This window comes from Pseudochaenichthys georgianus, chromosome 18, assembly GCF_902827115.2.
Source record: "Pseudochaenichthys georgianus chromosome 18, fPseGeo1.2, whole genome shotgun sequence".
NCBI classification, from domain to species: domain Eukaryota; kingdom Metazoa; phylum Chordata; class Actinopteri; order Perciformes; family Channichthyidae; genus Pseudochaenichthys; species Pseudochaenichthys georgianus.
In genome coordinates this window covers 22,949,874-22,963,208 of record NC_047520.1, presented here as the reverse complement: position 1 = coordinate 22,963,208, position 13,335 = coordinate 22,949,874, and the positions used below count along the sequence as shown (strand labels likewise).

The following is a 13,335-nucleotide window of genomic DNA, read 5'->3' as shown; positions in this document are numbered from 1 at the left end:
GCACTGATTATCTAACACAGTTAGGTTGTAATTATTTAACACAAATTAGTTCCATTTATGTTGTAGGATTGTGTTATTTGCACTTAACATAATTTAATCCAAATTGCTCTATCAATATAAGTAATTCAAATGACTACAACTCAGTAATTTGTATTCCCCTCATTTTATTTAAAATGTTCATTTTAGACAAAGTTCAGTAGTATACACTTATAACATTGCATTTAGCAAACAACCATCTGAATTGCCACAACAAAAAAACACTTAACTCCAACAGCCAACAGTGGTAGGGGCAAATATTAGAATTTTAAAGCGCTTTGCGTAAAAAACCCACAGCTGCTGAATTTGACAGTGATGAGAAACAGAGTGATCTCAAGAAGTTAACATGTGGGCTGAAAAGCTACAACAATGACTTATTATATGAACATTTTTTTAAATGCAACTTTACTATGAAGTATGGTGTTTTTTTACGTCTTTCCAAACATAATATTGCTCAAGCACATAATGTGTTACAGTACATCTTTGCCTCTTTTATACACATGAACATATGCCTTGAACTTTCAAAAGCAGAAACACAATTGTGTATGTCTCTCTGTCTGTGTGTGTGTGTGTGCGCCCGGTGTGTGAGAGAATGTACCGAGATGGAAATTAACTGTCACAGTATGTTGTCCTTGGGATTACTCTTGTAATCTGTTTTTCAGAACCTGCACCTTGGTTGACAGTCTGTTGCCATCCAACCCCATCAATACTTTTTGAATGAATTCAAGTGTATGTTTGAGCTCCTTGGGGTAGCTCAGATTGAGGCTTTAAATCAGTCCAAGCAGTACTGCCCATCCATTTGCCAAGTATTTCAGCTCTCGCAGCACTCCAACACCCTCGATGATGACGCCAACATCCGCAAGTGGTTCCCCCGGGCTCTGCGCCTTCGTGTTTCACAAGATAGAGTCCCATCCCAATACCATTGGCTCCATTTGTGTTGTTGCAAGTTCAACATCCTAAAGTGGGATTAGAACATAGTATACATGATTATCAGTATGAGAACTAGCCCTGACACACATCATTTTATAATATGAAACAAATGAGCAAATCCTTTTATTGGATCCATTGTAAATAAAATACATGTAGTTGTAAATGTACATGAACAATATTTTGCTTTTAATTTAAAGAGGACATATTATGCAAATGTTCAGGTTCAAATTAGTATGTAATGTCTCTACTTTAAAGAGTCCTCTCCTGCTGATGTTCAGGTGTATATCAGTATGTAGTGTCTCTACTTTAAAGAGTCCTCTCCTGCTGATGTTCAGGTGTATATCAGTATGTAGTGTCTCTACTTTAAAGAGTCCTCTCCTGCTGATGTTCAGGTGTATATCAGTATGTAGTGTCTCTACTTTAAAGAGTCCTCTCCTGCTGATGTTCAGGTGTATATCAGTATGTAGTGTCTCTACTTTAAAGAGTCCTCTCCTGCTGATGTTCAGGTGTATATCAGTACGTAGTGTCTCTACTTTAAAGAGTCCTCTCCTGCTGATGTTCAGGTGTATATCAGTATGTAGTGTCTCTACTTTAAAGAGTCCTCTCATGCTGATGTTCAGGTGTATATATATATATATATATATATATATATATTAGGGCTGTCAGTCGATTAAAATATTTAATCGCAAATTAATCGCACATTTTTGATCTGTTCTAAATGTACCTTAGAGGAATATTTTTCAAGTTTTTAATACTGTTATCAACATATGAGTGGACAAATATGCTTTATGCTAATGTTTATTATCATTTGAACAATGACAAATATTCTCATGAATATTAAACACAACAACCTGGAACCTCTCTCATACAATACAAATGGTGTGTGTGTGTGTGTGTGTGTGTGTGTGTGTGTGTGTGTGTGTGTGTGTGTGTGTGTGTGTGTGTGTGTGTGTGTGTGTGTGTGTGTGTGTGTGTGTGTGTGTGTGTGTGTGTGTGTGTGTGTGTGTGTGTGTGTGTGTGTGTGTGTGTGTGTTGGATCGTTGTGCAACTCAAGGCATATGCTCGAACGGGAGCTGCCTGGACGCTGCAATCATGTTGCTGCAATCATGAGTGTGCTGACTTCTCCTCCAATGTCCCGCTGTCTGCTTCCTGCATCAAGTCAAGTGCTCGGTGCAGTTGTGGCGAAATGTCGCTGCTCTGTTTTCATTTAAACAGCTCCTTATATCCGTTAGCGCAGCTAGCTAGCACCAGATGCTAACAACAACAATGCACGTAAGGTCTCTCTCTCGATCGGGCCACACATACACACACCCTCCCGGTCCTCCCAATAGCCAGTCGGTGCCTGCCGGTGAGCGTGGAAGTGTGGTCTGCTGCAAGCGGGCGGCAGGAGCGGGGCTGTCAGCATCAGCTTGTAGATGGTATTTTAAACTCGATGCGCTCTGAAACTACGGGGCGGCCGAGGAAACAAAATACACATGCGTTAATCGCGTTAAAATAATCAGTGGCGTTAATTTTTTTTATTATTAATTTTTTATATATTAACGCGTTGGGAGGACCGGGAGGGTGTGTGTATGTGTGGCCCGAGCGAGCGAGAGAGACCTTACGTGCATTGTTGTTGTTAGCATCTGGTGCTAGCTAGCTGCGCTAACGGATATAAGGAGCTGTTTAAACACACACACACACACACACACACACACACACACACACACACACACACACACACACACCAGGGTTTCCGCTAGGATTTTTTCTCGTCGGTCAAATGTCCGGGCAGAATTTATTTTACCGGACTAATTTGAAACTTACCGGTCATATTTCAATAATAATAATAGTTGTGTAGCAGAGTTTCCGTTAGCAGGTAATTACCGGACTATGAGCAGATATGCTTCAGTTTAAAACTCAGTTCACGGGCTCATTTTTATATTGCTTCAGTTTATAATCGTAACAGATCGAAAAATTCAGATTCATTTTTCAATAAATGATTCCACAAACAACAAACAACATAATTATTACATTCAAACAAACTACTTGTAGTAGATAACGTACATTATTCAGAAGTTTACATCAACTTTGAATAATAACACGGGAGAAACGGATCCTCTCCCTCCCTCTCTCTCCTGACAGCACGTCAGTTTCTCATGCAGCGCCTGCAGCTCGCTAAACAGAGGGCGGGGCTTCAGGTGATCCTGCAGAGCTGCGTGTCTCGGTCAGACTCAGCAGCTGATCTGATCTCTCTCTCGCTCCGGTTACACTTCACTCGCGTTTATGTCCATATCGATCAGATCCAGCTCTCCTGATCGGCCTTTACAGAGAGCACCGATCAAACTATTAAGAGTGAATATCGGCCGATAATGACCGGCGGCCGATCGATCGCAGCCTCCCTAATTATTACCAAACATTTTGACCGTCAGGTTTTGAATTTACCGGTTTTTTATAAATTTTACCAGCTAAAAACCGGTAATTACCGGCTAACGGAAACCCTGACACACACCATTTGTCTTGTATTATTGAATGAGAGAGGTTCCAGGTTGATTTGAGGCGAATATTTGTAATGTTCAGAGGTTGTTGTTTAATATTCATGAGAATATTTGTCCTTGTTCAAACGATAATAAACATTAGCATAACGCATATCTGTCCACTCATATGTTGATAAGAGTATTACAAACTTGAAAAATATTCCTCTAAGGTACATTTAAAACAGATAAAAAATGTGCGATTAATTTGCGATTAATAGCGATTTACTATGGACAATCATGCGATTTGTCACAATTCACATGTTATGTCACGTTTGTAGTTTTGTCTGTGTTTTGTCTGTGTTTTTCTTGTCTTTGGGTTTCCTGTCTTATTGTGTTAAGTGTTCACCCCCGTTTCCTGCCTGTCTGCTTTCTGTCTGTTTCCCTCCCTGATTACCCGATTGTGTTCACCTGTTGTCCTTGTGTTTCTCCTCCCCTGCCCGGCTGTTTCTCGTTGTCATGATTACCCCTTCTTGTATTTAGTCTTGTCTCTGTCTGTGTTCAGTGTTGGGTCGTTGTTTGTTGGTGACGGAGTTCACCGGAGAGTGTTCTGTTCTGTATGTATCATTTATCCTTGAAATAAAGGGTTTCTCAAAGGTTATCTGCATTTGGGTCCTGCTTCCTTCACTCATCCGTGACAGAATGACCCAACCAGGAATGGACCCAGCAGACAGTTTGTACGCTGTGAAGTACAAGTTAACATGCTTGAGGAATGACTTTCGATATGCCTCCAGTACTGAAGAGAGGCAGGCAGTTATTTCTGCGGCACGCCAGGAGGTAACCTCAAGGCCCTGGTTGAGGGAGTTGCTCCCCGAGTGGGTGGAGGACTTTTTGGGCAGCGTTGAGGTCAAACCTTTTTCCCGGCCTGCTAGCTCCAGGCATGCTAGTCCCCTACCTCCCAATTCCCAACCTGACACCATACGTCTCGGCGTGTTCCGTCTGGAGTCAACCTCTGCTTCTTCCCCAGTTCCTGCTCCTGTCCAGGAGCCGTTCTCTGGAACTGAGGCTTTTGGAGGCCCACGGAGCCTCCAAAAGGCTCCTAAGAGAGGGAGTCGCAAGTCCAGACTAGCAGCCACGGTTCCAGTCCCGGCTCCAGCAGCCACGGTTTCGGCCCCAGCAGCCACGGTTTCGGCTCCAGCAGCCACGGTTCCAGTCCCGGCCCCAGCAGCCATGGTTCCTGCCCCAGTGCAGGCTCCCGCAGCCATGTTTCCGGCTCCGAGTCCGCCCCACACAGTCATGATCCGGGCTCCAGAGCTGGATCATACAGCCATGTTTCCGGCTCCAGGGCCGGCCCCAGCGGCTATGGTCCCGGCTCCGGGAGCGCCCTATACGGCCGTGTTTCCGGCGTCGAAGCTGGAGCTTATAGACAGGATTCTGGCTTCAGCAGCCATGTTTCTGGCTGCTATTCCGGTCCCTGCAGCCAGGGTTTCGGCCCCAGTTCTGGTCCCCGCAGCCATGGTCCCGACCCCAGCTGCCTTGGTTCCAGACCCGGATCTGGTCCCGGCTGCCACGGTCCCATCTCGGGTTCCCTCCTCTGGTTCCTCCTCGAGTCCCCTCTCTAGTTTCCCTCTCGAGTTCCCTTCTCTAGTTACTCCTCTAGTCCCTCCTCTAGTCTCTCCTCTAGTCCCCTCTTTAGTCTCTGTTCGAGTCCCCTCTCTGTTTCCATCTCAAGTTCCCTCTCCAGTTCCCCCTCGAGTCCCCTCTCGAGTTCCCTCCTTTAGTCCCTCCTTTAGGCCCTCCTCTAGTCCCTCCTCTAGTTCCCCTCTCGAGTTCCCTTCTCTAGTTACTCCTCTAGTCCCTCCTCTAGTTTCTCCTCTAGTCCCCTCTGTAGTCCCTTCTCGAGTCCCCTCTCTGTTTCCATCTCCAGTTCCCTCTCGAGTTCCCTCCTCTAGTCCCTCCTCGAGTCCCCTCTCTAGTTTCCCTCTCGAGTTCCCTTCTCTAGTTACTCATCTAGTCCCTCCTCTAGTCTCTCCTCTAGTCCCCTCTTTAGTCTCTGTTCGAGTCCCCTCTCTGTTTCCATCTCAAGTTCCCTCTCCAGTTCCCCCTCGAGTCCACTCTGTAGTCCCTTCTCGAGTTCCCTCTCTGTTTCCATCTCGAGTCCCCTCTCCAGTTCCCCCTCGAGTCCCCTCTCGAGTTCCCTCCTTTAGTCCCTCCTTTAGGCCCTCTAGTCCCTCCTCGGGTCCCCTCTCTAGTTCCCCTCTCGAGTTCCCTTCCCTAGTTACTTCTCTAGTCCCCTCTGTAGTCCCTTCTCGAGTTCCCTCTCTGTTTCCATCTCGAGTCCCCTCTCCAGTTCCCCCTCGAGTCCCCTCTCGAGTTCCCTCTCGAGTTCCCTCCTCTGGTCCCTCCTCTGGTCCCTCCTCGAGTCCCCTCTTTAGTTCCCCTCTCAAATCCCCTCTCGTGTTCCCTTCTCTAGTCCCCTCTGGAGTCCCCTCTCCAGTCTCCTCTCGAGTCCCCTCTCAAGTCTCCGCTCGAGGTGCCTCTCCATTCCCTATTCAAGCCCCTACGCAAGTGTCGTTGGAGGTCCCGCCGTCTACTCCCCTGCCGGGGGTCCTGCCAACCCTGTGTCCTGTGCCGTTGGAGGTCCCGCCGTCTACTCCCCTGCCGGGGGTCCTGCCAACTCTGTGTCCTGTGTCGTTGGAGGTCCCGCCGTCTACTCCCCTGCCGGGGGTCCTGCCAACCCTTTCTCCTGTCCCGTTGGAGGTCCCGCAGAATACTCTTCTGCCGGGGGTCCTGCCAATCCTTTCTCCTGTCCCGTTGGAGGTCCCGCCGTCTACTCCCCTGCCGGGGGTCCTGCCAACCCTGTGTCCTGTGCCGTTGGAGGTCCCGCAGAATACTCCCCTGCCGGGGGTCCTGCCAGCTCTGTGTCCTGTGCCGTTGGAGGTCCCGCCGTCTACTCCCCTGCCGGGGGTCCTGCCAACCCTGTGTCCTGTCCCGTTGGAGGTCCCGCAGAATACTCCCCTGCCGGGGGTCCTGCCAGCTCTGTGTCCTGTGCCGTTGGAGGTCCCGCCGTCTACTCCCCTGCCGGGGGTCCTGCCAACCCTTTCTCCTGTCCCGTTGGAGGTCCGCCGTCTACTCCCCTGCCGGGGGTCCTGCCAGCTCTGTGTCCTGTGCCGTTGGAGGTCCCGCCGTCTACTCCCCTGCCGGGGGTCCTGCCAACCCTGTGTCCTGTCCCGTTGGAGGTCCCGCCGTCTACTCCCCTGCCGGGGGTCCTGCCAGCTCTGTGTCCTGTGCCGTTGGAGGTCCCGCCGTCTACTCCCCTGCCGGGGGTCCTGCCAACCCTGTGTCCTGTGCCGTTGGAGGTCCCGCAGAATACTCCCCTGCTGGGGGTCCTGCCAACCCTGTGTCCTGTCCCGTTGGAGGTCCCGCAGAATACTCTTCTGCCGGGGGTCCTGCCAACCCTTTCTCCTGTCCCGTTGGAGGTCCCGCCGTCTACTCCCCTGCCGGGGGTCCTGCCAGCTCTGTGTCCTGTGCCGTTGGAGGTCCCGCCGTCTACTCCCCTGCCGGGGGTCCTGCCAGCTCGGTGTCCTGTGCCGTTGGAGGTCCCGCCGTCTACTCCCCTGCCGGGGGTCCTGCCAACCCTGTGTCCTGTGTCGTTGGAGGTCCCGCCGTCTACTCCCCTGCCGGGGGTCCTGCCAACCCTTTCTCCTGTCCCGTTGGAGGTCCCGCAGAATACTTTTCTGCCGGGGGTCCTGCCAACCCTTTCTCCTGTCCCGTGGGAGGTCCCGCAGAAGACTCTTCTGCCGGGGGTCCTGCCAACCCTATATCCCGTGCCGTTGGAGGTTCTACCGGGGTCCCTGCCAGCCCCATGTCCATCACCTGTCTCGCCGGGGTTCCTGCCAACTCCTGGTCCTTTTCCGTGGGGGATCCTGCCGAAGCCTGTCCGACCGGCTCCGGTTTCTGTCCGGCCGACACCGGGTCCTGCCCGATCTCCGGAACTGGCCCATCAGCGCTTTCCTGCCCGGCCTCCTGATCCTGTCCGGTCGACACCGGCTCGAGCCCGGCCCCCTGAGAGCCGCGGTCTTCGCCCTCGAGCCCGGCCCCCTGAGAGCCGCGGTCTTCGCCCTCGAGCCCGGTCCCCTGAGAGCCGCGGTCTTCGCCCTCGAGCCCGACCCCCTGAAAGCCGCGGTCTTTGCCCTCGAGCCCGGCCCCCTGAGAGCCCGGCCCCCTGAGAGCCGCGGTCTTCGCCCTCGTACCCGGCCCCCTGAGTGCTGCGGTCTTCGCCCTCGGGCCCGACCCCCTGACTCTTCCTGCCGTTGCCTTCGCCCTCGGACCCGGGTCCCTGACTCTTCCTGCCGCTGCCTTCGGTCCTCCATGGTCCCCACCTTGGACTCTGTTTTGACCCCGGGCCGTCCGCCCGAGACCCCTTCCTGGTCCTCCGCTGTGTTCCTGGGCTGTCAGCCCAAGACCCGTCCTCCGGACCCCCTCCGCCCACCCTGCTTGGGGTTTTGGACTTTTTTTTTTTTAGGGACGTCTGGAATCCGTCCCTTGAGGGGGGGGGTCCTGTCACAATTCACATGTTATGTCACGTTTGTAGTTTTGTCTGTGTTGGTGTTTTTCTTGTCTTTGGGTTTCCTGTCTTATTGTGTTAAGTGTTCACCCCCGTTTCCTGCCTGTCTGCTTTCTGTCTGTTTCCCTCCCTGATTACCCGATTGTGTTCACCTGTTGTCCTTGTGTTTCTCCTCCCCTGCCCGGCTGTTTCTCGTTTTCATGATTACCCCTTCTTGTATTTAGTCTTGTCTCTGTCTGTGTTCAGTGTTGGGTCATTGTTTGTTGGTGACGGAGTTCACCGGAGAGTGTTCTGTTCTGTATGTATCATTTATCCTTGAAATAAAGGGTTTCTCAAAGGTTATCTGCATTTGGGTCCTGCTTCCTTCACTCATCCGTGACACGATTAAATATTTGAATCGACTGACAGCCCTAATATATATATATATATATATATCTCTGTGTTTGGCTATGTTTCAACTTACCAAATATTCCTTGATGAAGCTCTCGGAACTTTCATTCATGTAGACGCAGAGCGTCGTGTTTCAACTGTGGGATCCTGAGGGACAAACACATTTTCAAAATCGTCACACGAGAATACTGATTATGCTTGTGTGCTGATTTTTGGCAAGTCAAAGAAAGGGGGTCAGAGAGGTTAACATATATGTATATGAGGGACAACAAGAGAGATAAAGAGAATATGGTGTTGCAGTGCCCAAACTACACAATTTTATACAACTACATACCTTGTCCATGGCTGTCATGATCAGGCCCAAATTGCGTCCTGCTGTTCCCCTTCTTTTTGAAAACTTTCATCAGCTGAGACGAATGGCGATCCAGTTGAGACATGAATGTAGGCAGCAGCGGAATGGCAGTGATGCGGGTGAATTCTGCGTTTACCTGCAACACATTGTGATACAGGTTAAAATGTTTTGTTTAAAGCTGTTGCATCTATAATAATATCCATCAAGTGTGATAGCAGAAAGGACAGGAGTTCATCTACTGGTGTAAACCAGATACTTCATAAAGGAAATGGCGGTCAATATTAACAACATAGAAGCTACAATGCTTAATAATAATAACCTTCATTACGTGTATGAAAGTTTGACAAAGATGAGGCTGTTAAACGGGCAGCGGAGCCGCTGTGTGTAGAAAGAGAGAGAGAGAGGGACGCTGAGCTCAGCTGCACCGTGCAGCTGATACGGAGCATAGAGAGAGAGAGAGAGCTGCAGTCCGCGGGGCTCGGCCTCGCCTCCTGTCCTCACAACTCTTATTAATCCGTTTACCAGAAAATTGTTATTTGTTCCTACTCGGAACCGAGTTTTGCTTCCCAACCCTGCCACTGTGCTCCACTTCCCGCCCCGCCCCTGTCTAACGGCCCGTCCACACTACAGCTTTAAAAAAAGCTTGGCGCTGGGCGAGTCCTTTTGTAAACTGAATTTATCTATAATTTGTCAATAAATAAATGAGAGCGAAAAACGTCACTTGTCCTCTGGACAAGTCAATTAATAGATCTACTTGTCTGATATTGTAAATAATATGTCCCGGACGGTGGGACTGTGCTTTTTCGCACATATTAAATTGTGCGATTGTTTCGATATTAAATTAATATCTTAAGCAGTGGTGGAAAAAGTACTCAGATCCTGTACTTAAGTAAAAGTATAAATACTCCATTACTTGTTATAGTCCCAAGTTCAAAATAATACTTAAGTGTCCACTTACAGTGGACACGTTTTTTCCCTCCTTTTAAAAAAAGTTAAGCTAACATTACTAATTATAACCACATCAAGCTAAAATCATGAAATACATAACGATTGAGACTTCTACAGACAAAGCTTGAAATGTCACCTCTTTTGTGACATATTCTAACACTTTTAAGTGCAAGGGAACATCATAAAAGTGACCGTTAAGCTAGCTGTTAGCTAGGCTGCACCCGCTTTTCAAATCTATCATCAAAGTATACAGTTGGTAGCAGGGAAATCAAAAATACACATCAACTTTTGTATTTCAGAGACCGTTTGTGTTTAATATATGTTAATATTTAAGAAACTTACCATAAAATCGCAGGATGGCACAGGAAAGGGAAAAAATGCGGTTCAGTATCCACATCTCAGTCACAGGATCCAAATGACGCATGTCCCCGGTCTTACAGCGCATGTGCTGAGAAAGTACGGCAAGCACTTTGGGACAATCAGTGCGTTTTAAATAACTTTACCATTTAAATACAACACAACATGGTAATGTAATCCCAAAACTTTGAACTTTTACATAAATGCAATTGAAGTCTCTTGATTTAATTGTAAAAAGTGCATTTACTTAGTAGTTTCAATATAAAAAAAGCAATTAATGCAAACAACATCCATATTTCATTTCTTAGAGTGCAGGAACGAGGAGCTCCGCCTATATGGCCAACTCTCCACCTATCAGGGGAATGTGGGGTTGGGCCACGGCTGGCCATTGCCGCTCGAAAACGCTGTAGTACATATGCCAGGCCTGTAAGTGGCGCTGTAGTCTGCCACAAAAGCAGCGAAGAAGACTTCCCACACATGGTTGCCCTTCTGTTTATTCTCCGCTGTGGCTCTTTTTCTCCCTCCCCGAGGCAAGCGTTTGCTCCCGCTGCTGTAATTCAATGCAATCCCTCCCCGTCGAGGCAAGCGCTGTAATTCTCTCCGGTAGTCCACCAGCAGATGACAAACACCCTCCTCTTCCAAGGAACGAGGGAACCGTGCGGCAGAGTTTCAGTTAGATTTTTCTTCGCCGGTCAACATGTCCGTTAAAGTTTAAATCGTCTGGACAAAATTAGAAAAGTGCCGTTATTTATTGTTATTTATTGAACTTTAAAACAAATGAATAATGACTATATAATCATATAAGAATAAAACACGGAGGACGGAGATCTCTTTTTCTCCCCCTCTTCTGACAGCCCAGCAGCTGATCTCAGAGCACGCTCCCCTCTCCTGCAGGGGGGCGTGGTCAGCTGCAGCTCACAGAATCAGTCCCCTGCAAAAACAGGGCTGGAAAGAGCAAATAGAGCGAAATGAGGCATGGCTACAATGCAGGATCTGTTTGGTATTTTGAAAAAAAAACTATATTTATATACTTTATATAGGTATGGCCCTATTCAAATATCGCATGAAACGTCCCCTTTAAGTAAAATACTTGAGTAAATAGTTACATTCCACCTCTTAAGAATGTGTTTCTTTCCCACAACATTTGCTTATGATCTGATGGCTTCTGTAACTGCAATTTCCCATTTCATATCTATATCTATAGCAAGATGCTCATTCCATTAAAGAAATAAAATTAGTCCATATTAAAAAGGGTATTTCATATTTAAAGTCAATTATATTCAAACACATGTATGTGGCCCTTTACACGCATGGGTTTACCCTTCTTTATATCTATCCTAAAGTCTTATCAGTTTATACAGCAGGCTTATGCTGGACCCCCAAACAAGAACAATTAATCAATTATTAAAGACGTATATGGCTTCTTTTTTGCAACGTATCACACTGAATAAACCATAGTGGTGCTCATATATCATTTCCTTTAGGGTATATGAGACAACCAGGACCAAGTCAAGGAGCCCCGCTCATCCTTCTTCCCTCTCTGTGGTGGCCAGATGTCAGCAAGTCTTAGAACCAGCCATTTTGGCAGAATGCGGTGAAGGTGGCCACTTTCCAAATTACCCTGAAGAATAAAAAGCAGTGCACGGCAACCTGGGAGAAAAAAGTGTAAAATGAATGATTGTCAATTATTAAACTAATTGTTTCAACTTAAGCATTAATATATTGTTTTTACGCAGTTTTTTCATCATGCCTTTTCAAATAGTGCTGCATCTCACTTCTTTAAATGGTATTTCATGTGTCTTTTTTCCCCTCTCTGCCCCAGTGCTGCTCGGCCTTCCTCTCTCTGAAGGTGCGCTGCGGGGACAGGGAGGCTGAGGTCAGGTCACTGAGGGGTGTGTCCATCACAGGCGGCTGCCGATTGGCTGAAGGCTTGTACATGAGGTGGAAGATAAAGCCGTTGAAATATCTAGGAAGCAAAGTAAAATAACAAGGAGTACAGAATAACGAGATTAAAATGTTACAACTTGGTGATGAATGGTAAAGATTGTCCAATGCGTTGTAGAAGTGAGAGCTGACATGGAGTCAGAGTTACAGTGATGCAGCAAAACATGTTGGAATCTATCGCAACATACTATGTTTCATTGAAGCTGTGACACAACATTTAGCAACATAAAAGAGATGTGTTTACTCTAAAGCAGAGGCTCCATGACCTTCTGCTGGACTATCTTTTATGTTTTTAAAGCATTTCTGACATACATTTGAACAAGAACTGTTTCAATCCACACAGATTCAGACATGTATTCCTTCCTGCATTTTTGTGAGTCACTTTCTTTATATCAAAGAGATTCAAATTAAATGAAATAATTGTCTCTTAGGTGCAGGTGCCTGTCATGACCTGTTTGGTGGAGTGATAGAAATGTGCAGCTGCCATGAAGCCCTTGGTCTTACAAATCGCGTTTATAAGAGCCTTTTACAACAAAAACATTTGGTGGATTAGGTAGAATTTAGATTGAATCCAGTCCAGTAACAAATGCATCTTTAAAATGTATGTTTATATCATGTTGAATCATTTTTTTAATTTGGCTCAAATTTGACTAAAGTAAAAAAAGAACGATCAACCAATCAGTTTTGTCAGTGGAACAGACAGACAGGATCCATGTTCAGAACCTGCAGCTGCAGAGGCAGCACTCCACTCACAAGGAGTGAAATATTCATGTGATTACACATTTGAGAATAGCTTTTCTGCTATGAATTGAGTCATTCCTCAGCTCCAGGTTGCCGGGGCCTACAGGTGGTGTAAGACAGTTTTAAACTCCCTCACCGTGGCAGCCGGTTGTCTCCTCCGTTCCTGCGCAGTGGGCAGTGGAAAGAGTTGATGGTGGGTCGGGACCTCGGGACACGGTCCCCCCGGTGGCCTCCCTCATCCCCTGATCACTGCGCTCACATCGCAGCTCGCTCACCTCACAGAAGAAGGTGGGAACCCTCAGAGACTGATGGACACAGAGCTGTCAGTCAGGCTGGGACTTGTGCAGTGGAACGGTGATGTCATTAAAAAGGCCCGTTTGAGTTACACCTCGAATTAATTGTCAGTTACAGGATGGTTCCCATATCGGCTCTACAATTATCAAAGTTATTTTTGATTCTGCAACCTATTTACGTTCCTACCATCCCCACTTTGGCAGGCTTAACCCTTAAATGGTTTCCTGTGGATAGTGGCATTTGACCGGCTTTGTCCATGTGTAAAACGGGCTTAATCAATATAGGAGACCAAACAGTGTACAGTGTAACATGGGCATATTATG

At 47.5% G+C, this 13,335-nt stretch overlaps 1 long non-coding RNA gene across 1 annotated transcript; it reads right to left on the bottom strand.

Moving 5' to 3' along the window:
• Positions 1-641: 641 nt before the first annotated feature.
• On the bottom strand, positions 642-10,105 carry LOC117463375 (uncharacterized). Its single transcript, XR_004553906.2, has 4 exons — positions 10,019-10,105; positions 8,711-8,864; positions 8,450-8,523; positions 642-992 (listed from the first exon to the last, which is right to left on the bottom strand). It is a non-coding gene; the product is annotated as an uncharacterized lncRNA (long non-coding RNA).
• Between the last annotated feature and the right edge of the window lie 3,230 nt (positions 10,106-13,335).